Source organism: Delphinus delphis, chromosome 21 (assembly GCF_949987515.2).
Source record: "Delphinus delphis chromosome 21, mDelDel1.2, whole genome shotgun sequence".
NCBI classification, from domain to species: Eukaryota; Metazoa; Chordata; class Mammalia; order Artiodactyla; family Delphinidae; genus Delphinus; species Delphinus delphis.
The window spans coordinates 31,623,592-31,642,532 of NC_082703.1; the positions used below are offsets into that span (position 1 = coordinate 31,623,592).

General features: G+C 35.8%; 1 long non-coding RNA gene across 1 annotated transcript in view; it reads right to left on the reverse strand.

Moving 5' to 3' along the window:
• The window catches only part of LOC132417556 (uncharacterized), a 388,895-nt gene that overhangs the window by 50,010 nt on the left and 319,944 nt on the right, over window positions 1-18,941 (reverse strand). Inside the window, exon 6 of the long non-coding RNA XR_009517874.1 lies at window positions 4,084-4,310. This is a non-coding gene — a long non-coding RNA (uncharacterized lncRNA). The remainder of the gene's footprint in view (window positions 1-4,083; window positions 4,311-18,941) is intronic.

An 18,941-nucleotide genomic window follows, 5' to 3' on the forward strand; every position in this document is an offset into this window, starting at 1 on the left:
ATGCTACAAGAGATAAGGAAGGACACTACATAATGATCAAGGGATCAATCCAAGAAGAAGATATAACAATTATAAATATATATGCACCTAACATAGGAGCACCTCAATACATAAGGCAACTGCTAACAGCTGTAAAAGAGGAAATCAACAGTAACACAAAAACAGTGGGGCACTTTAACACCTCACTTACATTAATGGACAGGTCATCCAGACAGAAAATTAATTAGGAAACACGAGCTTTAAATGACACAACAGACCAGATAGATTTAATTGATATTTATAGGACATTCTATCCAATAACAGCAGATTACACTTTCTTCTCAAGTGCACATGGAACATTCTGTAGGAAGACCACATCTTGGGTCACAAATCAAGCCCTGGTAAATTTAAGAAAATTGAAATCATATCAAGTGTCTTTTCCAACCAGAGCACTGAGATTAGCAATAAATGACAGGGGAAAAAAACGTGAAAAACACAAACACATGGAGGTGAATTCTATCAAACATTTAGAGAAGAGTTAACACCAATCCTTCTCAAACTGTTCCAAAAAATTGCAGAGGAAGGAACACTCCCAAACTCATTCTATGAGGCTACCATCACCCTGATACCAAAACCAGAAAAAGATACTACAAAAAAAGAAAATTACAGACGGATATCACTGGTCAATATAGATGCAAAAATCCTCAACAAAATACTAGCAAACAGAATCCAACATCACAATAAAAGGATCATACACCATGATCAAGTGGGATTTATCCCAGGGATGCAAGGATGCTTCAATATACGCAAATCAATGTGATACACCATATTATCAAATTGAAGAAGAAAAACCATATGATCATCTCAATAGATACAGAAAAAGCTTTTGACAAAATTCAACACCCATTTATGATAAAAACTCTCCAGAAAGTGAGCATAGAAGGAACCTACCTCAACATAATAAAGGCCATATACGACAAACCCACAGCAAACATCATTCTCAATTGTGAAAAACTGAAAGTATTTCCTCTAAGGTCAGGAACTAGACAAGGATGTCCACTCTTGCCACAATTATTCAGCATAGTTTTGGAAGTCCTAGACACAGAAATCAGAGAAGAAAAAGAAATAAAAGGAATACAAATTGCAAAAGAAGAAGTAAAACTGTGACTATTTGCAGATGACATGATACTCTACACAGAGAATCCTAAAGATGCTACAAGAAAACTACTAGAGTAATCAATGAGTTTGGTAAAGGCAGGATACAAAATTAATGCACAGAAATCCCTTGCATTCCTATACACTAACAATGAAAGATCATAAAGAGAAATTAAGGAAACAATCCCATTCACCATTGCAAAAAAAAAATAAAATACATAGGAATAAGCCTTCCTAAGGTGGTAAAAGACCTGTACTCAGGTAATGATAAGACACTGATAAAAGAAATCAAAGAGGATACAAACAGATGGAGACATATACCATGTTCTTGGATTGGAGGTATCAATATTGTGAAAATGACTCTACTACCCAAAGCAATCTACCGATTCAATGCAATCCCTATCAAATTACCAATGGTATTTTTTACAGAACTAGAATAAAATATCTTAAAATTTGTATGGAGACACAAAAGACCCCAAATAGCCAAAGCAATCTTGAGGGAAAAAGACCAAGCTGAAATAGTCAGATTTCCTGACTTCAGACTATCCTACAAAGCTACTGTAACCAAAACAATATGGTACTGACACAAAAATAGAAATATAGATCAATGGAATAGGATAGAAAACCCAGAGATAAACCTATGCACCTATGGTCACCTAGTCTATGATAAAGGAGGCAAGGATATACAATGGAGAAAAGACAGTCTCTTCAATAAGTGGTGCTGGGAAAACTGAACAGCTACATGTAAAAGAATGAAATTAACACCATATACAAAAATAAACTCAAAATGCATTAAAGACCTAAATGTAAGAACAGACACTATAAAAGTCATAGAGGAAAACTTAGGCAGAACACTCTTTGACATAAATCACAGCAAGATCTTTTTTGATCCACCACCTAGAGTAATGGAAATAAAAACAAAAATAAACAAATGGGACCTAATGATACTTAAAAGTTTTTGCACAGGAAAGGAAACTACAAACAAGACAAAAAGACAATCCTCAGAATGGGAGAAAATATTTGCAAATGAAGCAATGGACAAAGGATTAATCTCCAAAATATATAAACAGCTCATGCAGCTCAATATTAAAGAAACAAACAACCCAATCCAAAAATGGGCAGAAGACCTAAACAGACATTTCTCCTAAGGAAACATACAGATGGCCAAGAAGCACATGAAAAGCTGCTCAACATCACTAATTATTAGAGAAATGTAAATCAAAACTACAATGAGGTATCACCTCACACCTGTCAGAATGGGATTCATCAGAAAATCTATAAACAATAAATGCTGGAGAGGGTGTGGAGAAAAGGGAACCCTCTTGCACTGTTGGTGGGAATGTAAATTGATACAGCCACTATCGAGAACAGTGTGGAGGTTCCTTATACAACTAAAAATAGAATTACCATATGATCCAGGAATCCCATTCCTGGGCATATACCCAGTGATAACCATAATTCAAAAGGACACATGCACCCCAATGTTCATTGCAGCTCTATTTACAATAGCCAGGTCATGGAAGCAACCTAAATGCCCATCGACAGACGAATGGATAAAGAAGATGTGGTATATATACAGAATGGAATATTACTCAGCCATAAAAAGGAACGAAACTGGGTCATTTGTAGAGACGTGGATGGACCTAGAGACTGTCATACAGAGTGAAATAAATCAGAAAGAGAAAAACAAATATCATATGTTATCGCATATATGTGGAATCTAGGAAAATGGTATAGATGAAGTGGTTTTCAGGGCAGAAATAGAGACACAGATGTAGAGAAGAAACATACGGACACCAAGGGGGGAAAGGTCAGGGTGGGGTGGGGCGTGGTGGAGGTGGGATGAATTGGGAGATTGTGATGGACATGTATACAATAATATGCATAAAATAGATAAGAACCTGCTGTATAAAAAAGTAAATAAAATTCAAAAATAAATTAAACGTTGATAGAATTTAAACATTTGCTTAGAAAGTGTTAAGAAAGAATTAGATTCACATTTTAGGGTTAATCTATTCCCTGGGGATGGCAACTGATGGGAGTGAATAATGAAGAGCAATTTCAATGTACTATCATTTAAAAGGGAAGTTCAAGGCAACACTTTCCAATACAACTGGCTTCACAATACAATTCGAAATAATACACCAGATGGCTTTTAAAAAGTACGCTTTTATTCTTTCTGTTACCTGATGCAATATCTGAAACGATCTCCCATCATGATATAGTCACCTGAGTTCTGAGAATTCACATGTGATGAGTAGTTTCTCAGATGTCATCACTGACTCTGAATAAAATCCCTTAACACTTAGCAGATATTAGTAACAGAACATTTATGCGGCCAAAATAGCACTGAAGGTCCAATAAGCCTAGAATCCATGAATGCATGATATTACTACTCACACTCTTTACTGGTCAAGTGATTAGATAGAATGGACATAACTGCAGGTGTCTGAGGTCAGTGTCATTAACCCTTCCCCTAATAAGCCTCCCCTTGGAGAAGGAAATGGAACTGAGATTAATGATACATTAACAGTAAAAGTTTTTAGTTTTGTAGTTCCTTTGTAATTCTTTACTAGAAAGGACTCAACGATTCCTGCTGGTGATTGCTCTGTAATTATTTCTTTTATAGAATATAAGGAAATTGTATTTTAAAATAGGGTCCTGGCTCTTTATAGTTGGAGACTAAAACCATTGATGCGTTAGGATGAATAAAATGCAAGAAAGTGACAGTGATGTACTGGTTTTACATAGAGCTGTTAAAATTAGTATGAAGCTAGCAAACCCTAAATTGTGAGAAAGCTGAAATCAGACAATTGCCCCAGTGCACAATCCTTTGTATGCTCCCAAGCCCACTCTTTATTTATAGGAAGATTCACAATATGGGAGGAGGCACTCCTTTCTTGTTTCTATGACATCACAGTCTCCCCAGTTTCCCCATGTGTGACTTACCCTGCTTCTTTTCTATGCGCTCTGCAAGTTCTTCTCTTCCAATTGGCCGTGAAATGTAGGGTTTCTTGCAGCTTCCTTCTAGATCCTCATCTTCCATATGTTCTCTGTCTAGGCAATTTCAACCACAATCCGGTCACCACATATATGCCAGTGATCTTCAAGTTCAAATAGCTCTGTACTGAATTTGTGCCAAAAAATTGCCTCTTTGATGTTGCTATTGGATGTCTCTACAGGAAATCAAGCACAAAATGGATAAAACATGGATCGCATGAGCTTCCTCCAAAAACAGTCTCCTCTCTGATGACCCCTAGTTAGAAAATGGATTCAACATTCATCCTGCTCTAAAGGACAGAAAACTGGTGTCTTCATCAGCCTCTCCATCATTTCAGTGTCCCATACATCTCTCTCCTCCCAGCACAATTAGTAGTTCCTTTATCCTTTCTCCATCTAATATTTTCAGCTACTGAGTGGAAAGAACTTTTAAAACTCCTCCTCACATAGCAAAAATATAAAATAGAATGAAACAATCATGTACATGGAAAATTTTCCCCAAATATTAGTTAATAACTGCAGAAATGAAAATCATCATTGATCACATACTGATATGGTATCACCTGATGTAAAAGCATTGTTGCAAGTAAAACAAAAGATAACCAATAGATTTAATTGCACTCTACTAACAAACATGTTAGAGCCTAGAAACGTCTCAATTGTTCTAACAGAAATTGCATAGAAAAGTATGAATCTAATTAGACTTGAAAACAAACTGAAAATTGACACTATGTCAAAAAGCATCTTGTAGTGGATTCAGTGTAAAGTTATTTATCCAACTTAGGAAATAATCACTGGTGCATTACAAAGAATGGTAGTTATGTCTTCAATTTTTGTATTACTTTATTTTTCTTTTTACAAAATATATGAAACTAGTTCTAACCACCCCCCTTTTACTCCCTGAAGTATGTCAAGCCTCCGTTAAGCTCAAATAAGCCTAAATTCAGAGAGGGAATTTTGCATTTTATCCCATTTAAAAATGTCAAATCCATTTCCTCAACAGCATTATATTAGCATTACCAGCCCCACTCCTTTTGTTGTCAGTGATGTTTAGCTGTGTTTTAGTCTTTAATACAGAGTTTGCAAACTATTCAATATAAGAATTTGAAAACAAATAAACTGATGCAAATTACAATGGAAGAGAAACTGAGTTTAAACAGATCTCTTAAATATTTTCTCTCCTTCCCATTACTATTCACTTCATTCATATTACATTTTGCATTTTTGAAGATGTATTTTTCCCCCATGACTATTCTGAATTACTGCTCATTCTTAATATTTTCCCTTTTTTGTTTGTTTACACCATGTTTTGGAAATAAATTATTGTTCATTTGTATTAACATTGAATAAATACATTTAATAACATGCATATTTTTGAAGGATATTTTATTAATATAGTATTGAATACAGGAAAAGATATTAGGAGAATATACTATGTCATGTAGACTATTTTTTCCCTAAGATGTCATGAACTTATACTTCCCTCAAATATTTTCTCCTACATTTTTTCTATTGTGACTTTTTATTAATAAAAAACAAAGATTATAAATAAAATCAAGTGGTTCAATTAGACATATTCCAAACATAACTTTGTGGTATTTATAATCATGTGAACACAAGGTTTTTACTTTAATGAAAAGTGGAAATAAATTTATTGATGATTCTGTTATGTTGGGTTACTTTGCACAACTTTAAAATAAAAACATGGTTTTAAAAATTGATGTGTGCTTTTGGTTGATCTACACAATTAAAATATAACAACATTGCTCCTTTACCTTTCCATACTAAATAGCTTTACATAGTTTAACTCATAATATAATATATGAAGATTGTTCTAAATTTTTTGATAAAATAATTTTAAAAATTGTATATTTATGTTCCTAAATTAAACCTTAGTTCTAGAAGCAATACCACTAGAAGCTTCTGCTTTATAGAGTTGTCTTTGTTCAGGTTATTTATGAATTCCCCATAGAAAAGAGCATCATTCCTTATTCTAATGAACTGCGTAACCTACTCTTACACTATCAAATCAAAACCCTTATATAATAATGCACTTACAATAACATACCAGTTTGTAGAATGGTCTCCCACTGTATTTCCAAACAATATTTCTTTTGAAGTATTTAGTTGTCATATGGCACATACAGTTTTAACCTTGCATCTAATTCCTAGATAATTGACATAAATATTTATATGGTTGAACTTTTATCCTAATGTGTGTTATACAATTGCTACCATTAATCATTTCCCAAAGGTTTCCTTTTCAGGCTCATACAGTGTTTCAAAGTCGTATTATTCTGCAAAGCAGTTTTTATGATGTGATAGTCAACTCTAGGCTTTAACCTAGGCTAGTGAGTAATGATAACTCATTAATATGCTTTATAAAAATCTCACCTTTACATTTTTAGGACATCTAATTATATTGTTGCCAATATTCATTTCATTAATTCTTACTTATGTCTGGTAATGTTTATTTTGCTACCTTTATATATTTGTACTTCATATTATAACTTTACATATTGTATTATTACCTTGACATCTTTCTACTTATCTAATCATAGCTGCAGCTACTAAATTATTTTTAATTCAGGCAAGCATTTTTAAATAGTAATTATTATAAGCAAACAATTTGCTTTCCATTATTGCTGGATAATTACATTTTAAAAACCTATACTTTAATTTTCCACCTATTTTTTGCAGTAAGTTGCTCAAGTATGATCTTAATTTTATACAGTCAAAAAGTCACTAATAATTATTACATTTGTGGTTAATGTACCACTCACTATTCTGTAACAATTTTAAATCCTTTTCTCATAAAAATGTGAGTTCATAGATTAAGTAGTGACAGATTCTAATTTCCTTTCAAAATATTTCATAATGTATATTGCTTGTTTCTACTAGGAAACATTACTCCTTTGTGTAAGTGTTCTGAGGAATAAGTTTTTTGGACTCAGGGCAATATCGAGTGTATCAAAGCAGTTAGTATTGCAGTGTTCAATACCAACTGAACGCCTCAGAGGGGATGAGTGTCCATGAAGTACAATTCGATTCATCCATTACTTTTCCAAGTAACATGAAACTGAAATACATTTATTCCATGTAACAATAAGCTGATTCTTAAAACCATAAAAGAAAGCATAACTACATTAAAAATGTCAACAATATGTAATTATTGAACAGCAACAGTAAAATGGTATAATGTATAAATGAAGCATAACACTTCCTCAAAGGACTTCAAATCTACAAAGGAGTACTTATGATTTATTTTTAAAATTTAAATTTTGGAGGGTAATAATAAGTTATACTATTCATAATTTTCCTTCATATACTTTATTAATAGATGCTTTGCAAATTTAAAACCTACTTGAAAATCATATCCTTTCATCTATTCAATTGCCATTGGAGAACAGCCCTTGGTAATAGTAAGTTTTATTTATTGATTAAATGTGAGTAAATATACACACTCGTATATGTGTGTATGTGTAAAATACACTTTTTTTTTTAATGGACAGATGTAAACCTTCTCTCACAGTGAAACTGGCTCTGCCTTGTGTTGTTTTGTTTTGTTCATTTTTTGGTTTTTAGTGTCTTGTGGAAGCCTATATATTCACTCAGAGTTGAAGATAATAAGAGAATCTTAACAGGTGATTAGATAATTCAAATGTTGGCATATGTGATTCCGTTTTGCAGATATAATTAAAGTCCCTAATCAGTTGACTTTGTTTTAACCAAAAGAGAGATTACCATGGGCAGGACTGACCTAATCAGGTGAACCTTTTAAAGAGACTCAAAGCAGCAGACACATTCAAAGCAAGAGGTACACTCCTCCTAGCCTCTGACAAACAAATACATGTGCTGTGAACTGTCTATGGAGGGCACCACGTGGCAAGAACCTACAGGTGGCCCCTAGGTGCTGAGAGCAGCCCCTTGCCAATATTCAGCAAGAAAATGGAACTTCCATTTCTACAAGTGCAGGGAGCTGAATTCTGACGACAACCAGTTGGATGAAAACTTTTGAGCCTCAGATGAGAGAGCAACCCTGGCTGACACCTTGATTTCAGCCTAGTGAGACCCTCAGTAACGAACCGAGTTACCTCATAATCCCACAGAAATTGTGAGATAGTAAACTTTTGTTTCAAGCCACAAAATTTGTACTAATTTGTTATGAAGCAATAGGAAACTAACCCATACTATAAAGAAAAGGAGTAGAGGGATTTAGAGATATATTAGATTTGTAAAATAAAAAGGTACTTTTAAGTAAAAAACAGAAAGAAAATTTGAAGCATAAAGTATCGGGTGTGAGGTTTCTTACCATTTGAAATGAAGTTCCCAAGCTAGAAGTACTATGCCTTAGTCACTGCCCATTAACCTCCTAAATCATAAAGTTTTTAAGTGAAAGATGAATTCTGAATATCTATTCTGTGCCATTTAGGCTAAAAAGTTCTTATACTTACTGACCTACCTCTGTTATTTATTATTTATATATTTAATCTATATGCATGACTAATACAGAATGAATGAGCTAAATTTGGACTATGTCCATAAGTTGATTTGAATTTTTCAATATATGGTTATAAGCACAATTAAGTCTTCTTATATAATTGCAACTAGATCTTGGTCAAAGTATGATGTATAAAACCTGTTGAAACTTTAAGCATTAACCAGCCCTAAGATCTCAAAATTTATAAGTAGTACTGAAATATATATATATCAAAATAAGTAGTACTGAAATTGAATATGTAAAACTAAACTTTTCAAGATATTACGGTACCTCCTCCCTCCCAGTGATGTGAATTAAGCTCATTGAGACTTGAGTTAAGCACTCATAGCTTCATCATTCATGAATCAGGCGAATACTAATCCTGTAAAAATAGGAAATAACCTGTAATGTTTAGTTTTCCGTGTCAACTTTCTAGACTACAGTACCCAATTACTCAATCAAACACTATTTTTCATGGTATTGCTCTGACATACTCTGTAGATGTGATTAAGGTCCATAATGAGTTGACATTAAGTAAAGGAGATTATCCTAGATAATCTGGGTGAACCTGATTCAATCATTTTAAAGGTTTTAAGAGTAGAATTGAGGTTTCCCTGAAAAAGAACTTGCCTATGGACTGCAGCTTCAGCTCTTGCCTGAGAGTTCCAGGCTGCTCTTCCTGAAGGCCTGCCCTGTAAATTTCAGAACTGCTTAGCCAGCCCACACCATTCTGTAATGCCATTCCTTACAGTAAGTCTTGTAATATATGTACTGTATTTTTTCTGTTTTGCTGGCGGGACCCTAATACGTAACGCCTCTGGTTTGCAAACTTATGACAACGGAAACTCCCATGGATATAAAATCCTTTTGGTGGATTTTTTACTCACTTAAATAATTATCAAAGGCATAATACTTAAATAACTAAGCAAACAAACTTCCTAATAGCAGGCAAACACATCTACCACGGAGCAACTGAAAATTAGCAGCCCCAACGAACCATGCTGGATTTTATGAAATAAAAATTAATATGATATCCATATGTCTTCACAGTGAGTGTTCAAAATAAATAGTGGTTAATAAATGTTCCACATGTATACAGTTATTGCTGAATTGATTTTCAGTTTGAATTATGCACATACATGTATAATATTATGCAAAACAAAAAAAAAAGCTAAGAAGAAAAGGGGCTTCTCAGAGAGCATGTACTCTCTTACGAGGGCAAGCTTTAAACGGCATTGAGGTCACATCACCAAGGATTCAATCATTTCTGACAATCCCTTCAACAGCAAGGATTATGGGCTGACATCTCATTACTGGAGTACTGAAACATGAATAATTTGTTCTACACTGATGAACAGGAGATAGTGAAAGCCATCCAGTTACAAGGTATGAGAATAAACTCTAAATATATTACAAGAGAATAATTATGGAAAAGAAATATTAATGAAAGCTTTGTAATTATGTATCTTATAATTATATATATACTTTTTTATTATAAAGGACTTGTAGTTATCAGGTGTTGTTCTTATTTAAACAATAAAAGTGTTTTTTTTTAAATTTATATTCCCCTAATTCTCAAATTTCCTGAGAATTTAAATGGCAGAAAAATAATAAAAGTGAGAGAAAGAACAGAATAAAAATTAATATTTACTTTAAAATGAAAGATTAGTTGTATAAGCCTTCTTGGGATGGAAAATATACACATTCTTCTGTTTTTTCTTGTATTACATGTGCTGAAGTTAAAAATGCAGAATAACTGTATATTCAATGAAAAGGGTAAATGTGAACACACATCAGAAGTACGTCAGAAGAAAGTGTAAATATTGTGTTTATTTTATAAAGGAAATACTGCTTTCTAAAAATATATGATACTTCATATTTAAAACATAAAAAGATACAAAATCAACTTTATGATGAATTTAGAATGGTTGCTAGAATGAACCAATATTCTAATTCAACAAGTTTACTAATATAGAAACTACAAATATCTCTGCCCACATTCTTAAAGTGCACAGAGCAAAGATGGAGCAAGACAGGTATTAGGACTGAATGTTCACATTCCTTCCAAATTCATATGTTACAGCTCTAAATCCCAATGTGATAGTATTGGGAAATGGGGTCTTCAGGAGAGTTTAGATGAGGTCATGTGAGTGGGGTCCTCCTGATGAGATTAGTGCCCTTACAAGCAGAGACTAGAGAGCTTGCTCCCCCTCTTTCTGCCATGTGGGGACACAGCAGGAAATGGCCATCTGCAGGCCAAGGCCTCATCACACAACCAAATCTGCCTGCATCTTAATCTTAGACCTCTAAACCTCCAGAACTGTGAAAAATAAATGTCTGTTGCTTAAACCTTCCAGTGTATAGTATTCTGTTATAGCAGTCCAAACTGACTAAGACAATAGGTGTCATAAATGTTCAAGCAAGTGTAAGGCATTTGGTGTTGCAGAAAAAATAAGCCTGCATCATAAGACTGATATTGATATTTCACCCAAGCTACAGCATTGCCATCAGTGATGAAAAATCTCATTTGTCCAAGAATTAAGGATAAACGTCCTCCATTTCATTAAATGAATTAAACTTTGAGTTATTAAAAATGTGTTTGATTATTAAAAGATAGCATTGGAAAATTACTGCCTATTGCTTTAAACTATCTTTTTTAACATCTTTATTGGAGTATAATTGCTTCACAATGCTGTGTTAGTTTCTGCTTTATAACAAAGTGTATCAGCTATACATATACATACATCTCCATATCTCCTCCCTCTTGCATCTCCCTCCTACCCTGCCTATCCCACCCCTCTAGGTGTACATAAAGCACCAAACTGATCTCCCTGTGCTACGCGGCTGCTTCCCACTGACTATTTTACATTTGGTAGTGTATATACGTCCATGCCACTCTCTCACTTCGTCCCAGCTTAGCCTTCCTCATCCCCATGTCCTCAAGTCCATTCTCTACGTCTGCATCTTTATTCCTGTCCTGCCCCTAGGTTCTTCAGAAACATTTTTTTTTAAATTCCATATATATGTGCAGGCACACGCCATTTGTATGCTCACTTTCTGACTTACTTCACTCTGTATGACAGACTCTAGGTCCATCCACCTCACTACAAATAACTCTATTTCGTTTCCTTTTATGGCTGAGTAATATTCCATTGTATATATGTGCCACATCTTCTTTATCCATTCATCTGTCAATGGACACTTAGGTTGCTTCCATGTCCTGACTATTGGAAATAGAGCTGCAATGAACATTGTGGCACATGACTCTTTTTGAATGATGGCTTTCTCAGGGTATATGCCCTGTAGTGGGATTGCTGGGTCGTATGGTAGTTCTATTTTTAGTTTTTTAAGGAACCCACATACTGTTCTCCAAAGTGGCTGTATCAATTTACATTCCCACCAACAGTGCAAGAGGGTTCCCTTTTCTCAACACCCTATCCAGCATTTATTGTTTGTAGATATTTTGATGATGGCCATTCTGAGTGGTGTGAGGTGATACCTCATTGTGGTTTTGATTTGCATTTCTCTAATGATTAGTGATGTTGAGCATCCTTTCATGTGTTTGTTGGCACTCTGTATATCTTCTTTGGAGAAATGTCTATTTAGGTCTTCTGCCCATTTTTGGATTGGGTTGTTTGGTTTTTTGCTATTGAGCTGCATGAGATGCTTGTATATTTTCGAGATTAATCTTTTGTCTGTTGCTTCCTTTGCAAATATTTTCTCCCATTCTGAGGGTTGTCTTTCCGTCTTGTTTATGGTCGCCTTTGCCGTGCAAAAGCTTTTAAGTTTCATTAGGTCCCATTTGTTTATTTTTATTTCCATTTCTCTAGGAGGTGGGTCAAAAAGGATCTTGTGATTTATGTCAGAGTGTTCTGCCTATGTTTTCCTCTAAGAGTTTTACAGTGTCTGGCCTTACATTTAGGACTTTAATCCATTTTGAGTTTCTTTTTTGGTATGGTGTTAGGGAGTGTTCTAATTTCATTCTTTTACTTGTAGCTCTCCAGTTTTCCCAGCACTACATATTGAAGAGGCTGTCTTTTCTCCACTGTATATTCGTACCACCTTTATCAAAGATAAGGTGATCATATGCGTGAGGGTTTATCTCTGGGCTTTCTATCCTGTTCCATTGATCTATCTTTCTCTTTTTATGCCAGTACCGTACTGTCTTGATTACTGTAGTTTTGTAGTATACTTTTAAGTCCAGGAGCCTGATTCCTTCAGCTCTGTTCTTCTTTCTCAAGACTGCTTTGGCTATTTGGGGTCTTTTGTGTTTCCATACAAATTGTGCAATTTTTTTGTTCTAGTTCTGTGAAAAATGCCACCAGTAGTTTGATAGGGATTGCATTGAATCTGTAGATTGCTTTGGGTAGTACAGCCACTCTCACAATGTTGATTTTTCCAATCCAAGAACATGGTATATCTCTCCATCTGTTTGTATCATTTTTAATTTCTTTCAACCATGTCTTATAGTTTTCTGCATACAAGTCTTTTGTCTCCTTAAGTAGGTTTATTCCTAGGTTTTTTATTCTCTTTGTTGCAATGGTAAATGGGAGTATTTCCTTAATTTCTCTTTCAGATTTTTCATCATTAATGTATAGGAATGCAAGAGATTTCTGGGCATTAATTTTGTATCCTACTTTACCAAATTCATTGATTAGTGGAGCCAGGAGGTCTCTTCTGGAGCAATGTCCTGAACTTGGCTCTCCCACCTCAGAGGCTCAGGCCTGACACCTGGCCAGAGCACCAAGACCCTGTCAACCACATGGCTCAGAAGAAAAGGGAGAAAAGAAAGAAAGAAAAAAATTAATTAAATAAAGTTATTAAAAAATTAAAAAAATATATTACTAAAAATTTTAAAAAAAGGACAACAAGAGCAACCAAAACAAAAAAACAAATCTACTAATGAAAGCAAGTGCTAAAAGCTATACTAAAAAAAAAAAAGAAAGAAAACAAAAAAGGACAGACAGAACCCTAGGACAAATGGTGAAAGCAAAGGTATACAGACAAAATCACACAAAGAAACATACACATTCACAAAAAGAGAAACAGGACAAATATATATATATGTGTGTATATATATACACACACACACACACACACACACACACACACATATATAAAGGAAGAGAGCAAACAAATGTACTGATGATAATAAGCTATAAATACTAACCTAATATAAACATAAAACCAGAAACAAATTAGAAGCAGAAAACAAACCCCAAGTCTACAGTTGCTCCCAAAGTCCACCTCCTCAATTTGGGATGATCCGTTGTCTATTCAGGTATTCCACTGATGCAGGTACATCAAGTTGATGGTGGAGCTTTAATCCCCTGCTCCTCAGGCTGCTGGGAGAGATTTCCCTTCCTCTTCTTTGTTCTCACAGCTCCCGGGGCTCAGCTTTGGATTTGGACCCGCTTCTGTGTGTAGGTCACCTGAGGGCGTCTCTTCTTCTCTCAGACAGGACGGTGTTAAAGGAGCGGCTGATTCGGGGGCTCTGGCTCACTCAGGCCAAGGGGGAGGGAGGGGCACGGAGTGTGGGGCGGGCCTGCGGCGGCAGAGGCCAGCATGACATTGCGCCAGCCTGAGGCACCCCGTGCATTCTCCCGGGGAAGTTGTCCCTGGATCCCGGGACCCTGGCAGTGGCGGGTTGCACAGGCTCCCGGGAGGGGAGGTGTGGTGAGTGACCTGTGCTCGCACACAGGCTTCTTGGTGGCGGCAGCAGCAGCCTTAGTGTCTCATGCCCGTCTCTGGGGTCCGCGCTGGTAGCCGCGGCTCGCGCCCGTCTCTGGGGCTCCTTTAAGCAGCACTCTTAATCCACTCTCCTCGCGCAGCAGGAAACAAAGAGGTAAGAAAAAGTCTCTTGCCTCTTCAGCAGCTCCAGACTTTTCCCCGGACTCCCTCCCGGCTAGCCGTGGCGCACTAACCCCCTGCAGGCTGTGCTCACGCCGCCAACCCCAGTCCTCTCCCGGCGCTCCGACCGAAGCCCGAGCCTCAGCTCGCAGCCCCGCCCGCCCCGGCGGGGGAGCAGACAAGCCTCTCGGGCTGGTGAGTGCCGGTCGGCCCTGATCCTCTGTGGAGGAATCTCTCCGCTTTGCCCTCCGCACCCCTGTGGCTGCGCTCTCCCCTGTGGCTTCGAAGCTCCCCCCTCCGCCACCCACAGTCTCCGCCCACGAAGGGGCTTCCTAGTGTGTGGAAACCTTTCCTCCTTCACGGCTCCCTCCCACTGGTGCAGGTCCTGTCCCTATCCTTTTGTCTCTGTTTATTCTTTTTTCTTTTGCCCTACCCAGGTACGTGGGGAGTTTCTTGCCTTTTGGGAGGTCTGAGGTCTCCTGCCAGCGTTCAGTAGGTGTTCTGTAGGAGTTGTTCCACGTGTAGATGTATTTCTGTTGTATTTGTGGGGAGGAGGGTGATCTCCGTGTCTTACTCCTCCGCCATCTTGAAGGTCCCCCCCAATCTATCTTTTAACAAAGTATAAAATTAACACTGAACATAGAGCCATTCACAGTCCATGTTACCCCCCTGGGTTTATTTGTCCATTATTTGCAGATCTGTCATAGAGAGTGAAGGGCAAAACTAGGTTTAGTTGATTTCCTTACTGCAGATCTTAAAATAGCCCACATGTATTTTCTGACCAATGAAATAGAAGCACAGAAACACTTCATGTCTCTTTTAACTCCATCTATAATGTATATATATTTAGACAATATTCTCTTAAAATTAAAATAATAATAGCAAACTTATGTCAAGAAAATGGAGCTGATAAAATTTGTTAGCAACAGATCTGTGTGAGAATGTATGTGCAATATGTATGTGTGCTTATACATGCATATATTTAAGATTACTATAATTTTAAAAAGTGGTAATGAATATTCCTAATTTTACTTTCTCCAAATATTGTTTTTTTTTTTGCTCACTGTATATAACATCATAGAATATTTTATTTTCAAAATTTATCTGAAATAATTTCTTCAAATATCACAGAACTTCATATGGTCATAGAGTTGATCATTTTAAAGTATATTTACTTTTTGCAGAAACCAAAAGAAAGTTACTTTCTACACTACCAAAAATAAAACTGATTTATTGCTCTTATTTCTTCTCTTCTGTTGATAGACTGTCACAAATAAGAGCATATTTACATTCAGAGAGACGTATGTAAGAATATGAAGTTTTGAATGCAGCTTGAAATGAATATATATTTTGATATTGATACAAAGGGAACAGCATTGTCTTCATTTTCAATAATTCAGGAGTTAGTATTTTAGAAACATCACACACATTTCCTATGCATACTCAAAATTAAGATCACATGATTAATATAAGAAAATCATAGTTAATATGATTTAAAATGCAAGAAGCACAATTGATTAAATTATACTGTAAGAAATCAACAGAACAAAAAACGATATTCTAATTTAAACAAAAGTATAAATGCTTCTGAAAGGAAAGGAACATTTTCTATGAAGAATTAAAATCATCAAATTAAAGCAGCCTGTAATGTAACCTGCCTCAGACCTTCGTTGAGTGGACTAACCACCTGAAGCCTCATTGGAAGCGCAGGGGTGGAGACATTTCTGTACACACAGCTAACCTGTCTCTCTTCTGGAGAACTTCTCCAAGTGCACGGTCAGAGCTGGTGACCTTCAAAAGCAGCATGACCAAAAGCGACCGGAGGGGTGACTTCGTCCACATTGTCTCTGTGGTCTCTCAGTGCAACGCAGTAATTTTAAAGCGCTGATACCTATCTTTAATGAATTGATAATTTTATACTTAAAAAAATCCTGATTACACTGTTTTTAATTGTGACAATTCTATATCATATTAACTGTTATCTAGCTTCTCTGGAAAAAGTCACTGTTAAGGGGCACTTAAGTTTTTTCTATCATATTAAATGAAATCAGAAAAAGAACAGATTTTTCTCACCTAGAGTACTTCTCTGAAATGCCATTTACTTGGGCCCATTTCTTGGGGTAATTTTGAGGCTACTGGTTCTAAAGTCACATTTTGAGAGACATTGCTTTAGGAGCTCTTTTTCTTTTTCTCCATTTCATCTTCCTCAACATAGGGTGACTAAGAAATTTAAATTTGTGCTTAAGACTATATCCAATTTCAGATCCATATCTATAGCATAATTGAAACTACAGATATTAAATCAACACTGACAAAACTTGTACTTTCCCCCTTCTTGCGTTCGTATTATAAACATTCATTCTCCTTTTAACTGAGTTTTTTACACCTACTGTTACACTTCCTACTTTCTCCTTTGTAACTCACTTTTTCCTAAAGCTTCTGTCTTGCAAAACACCAGTGAATTGGTTTCTCTTCATCCATATTCATTGACATCTCTGTATAATTTGACACTCTCTTGCAGTGTTCATTTTACAAATGAATTTTCCAAGGTAACTAGAGTGTTTTACGAGATGCTTAGTTAAAAAAAAAAAAATCTCTGGTGATCAAATTAGCATGGGTTGGCATGAACAAAATTAAACAGTTCTTTCTCCTGAGATTTCTCAGAATCTTTCATGTTAGTAATGTGCCTTGCCAACTTCAAGAGGAAAAGTACAGCATTTCCATTCCTTACATTAGTTTGATCATGTAACCTGTTGTTAAAACTCTTAGTAATGGTGTTTTACATCAAATGCTTTAGGAATACTGCTCAATCCTGTCACTATTGTTTACACATTTTTTAAAAAACCTGTTTCAGTGACTTTCTCCTCCTCTATTCCCAAGCTTTTTCTACAAACAAATATCCTAGAACTATTCCTCTTCATGATTTTAGTAAAGTAAAATTACAAAGTTTCATTAAATTATCTTTACCAATTGTTTGAAGCCTATTGTTGCATTTTAATTGTTGAATCTACATAGTGATATACTTCAACATGCCTGTCACCAAAAAATTTTTCTTCTCCAAGATCCATTACCTCAATTAAATCTTTCAATTCTAAAAATAGTTAAGTCTAACACTATCAATGGAAGAGCAATTATTTTTTGTAAACATTGTTAGGTTGTCATTTCAAGTTTAAAAGTAGAGAATATGAGACAGTAAATATTCACCATATTAATTTTCAGCCAAACTTATCTCAGTCTTGTGTTCACAAAAAATGAAATGTTGAACAAAAAACCAAAAATTGTTTTGTCCCTTCTTCTATTTCCCTTCCTGAATTACATAATTAAGCTTGTTGTCCTTTTTTATGGGGGCTTTATAATCTTACTATTTATATGTGACCCATATAAAAATAGCCTTTGTAACTTTTTGTCTGACTTCATTTACTTCAGTTACATATGCTAGCCTGTATGATCTACTTAATTAATTAATTAATTATTTTTTGTGTGTGGTACGCGGGCCTCTCACTGTTGTGGCCTCTCCTGTTGTGGAGCACAGGGTCCAGACGCGCAGGCTCAGCGGCCATGGCTCACGGGCCCAGCTGCTCCACGGCATGTGGGATCTTCCCGGACCGGGGCACGAACCCGTGTCCCCTGCATCGGCAGGCGGACTCTCAACCGCTGCGCCACCAGGGAAGCCCTCTGATCCATTCTTTTAATGATAATTACTTGCAGTGTTTGCCAATTTTCTCTGTTAGAACCTCCCACCCACTTTTTATATTTTCACTCTCACACTGGACCTTAAAACATTGTGATATAATTTATCTCTTCCCAAATTTGTATAATGTATTTTATATTCCTTTAATCCCTGTGGTAAATTAGTATTCTATTGTTTAATATAGTAGACATATATTTAGATTATATATCTCCAACTTTGTTCTGTCCTGCATATGAGACTTCCTATGTGAGAGCACTGTCCTTCTGCGTAAAGTTCATTCTGCTCTTTCCATTTGTTTGTTTTCTTGTTTTAAAAAAATGCTGTTTATAGAATTCTACCGCGGCAAGTCTCCCACTTCTCCCTTACCCTCTGCCAGACAATAGGAAATGTTACCCCTGTATCTTCTTCCTTTCAATGTTGATATTTCAAAATCAGCTACCAACCTAACTACTGCTGTTCTAAATATAATCTTTCTCCCCTGACTGATTTGAAGATTTTTCTCTCCTATCCATGGGCAGGGTTTTTTTAGTTTCACCATGTTGTGCCTACTGTGAATACTCTTTTATTTTTTTAAAATACTTAATTGTGATATAATTGACATGTAATAAATGAAACTTTGATATGTTTTAACAAATGCCTATACCTGTGAAACTATTAACACAATATGAGTAATGAACATTTACATCACCATCAAAGTTTCCCTAGCCCCTATCTCCCTGCCCCCTCACATGCCTGGAAAGTCACTGATTTGCTTCCTATAGTCAGTTTGCATTTTCTAGAATTTTA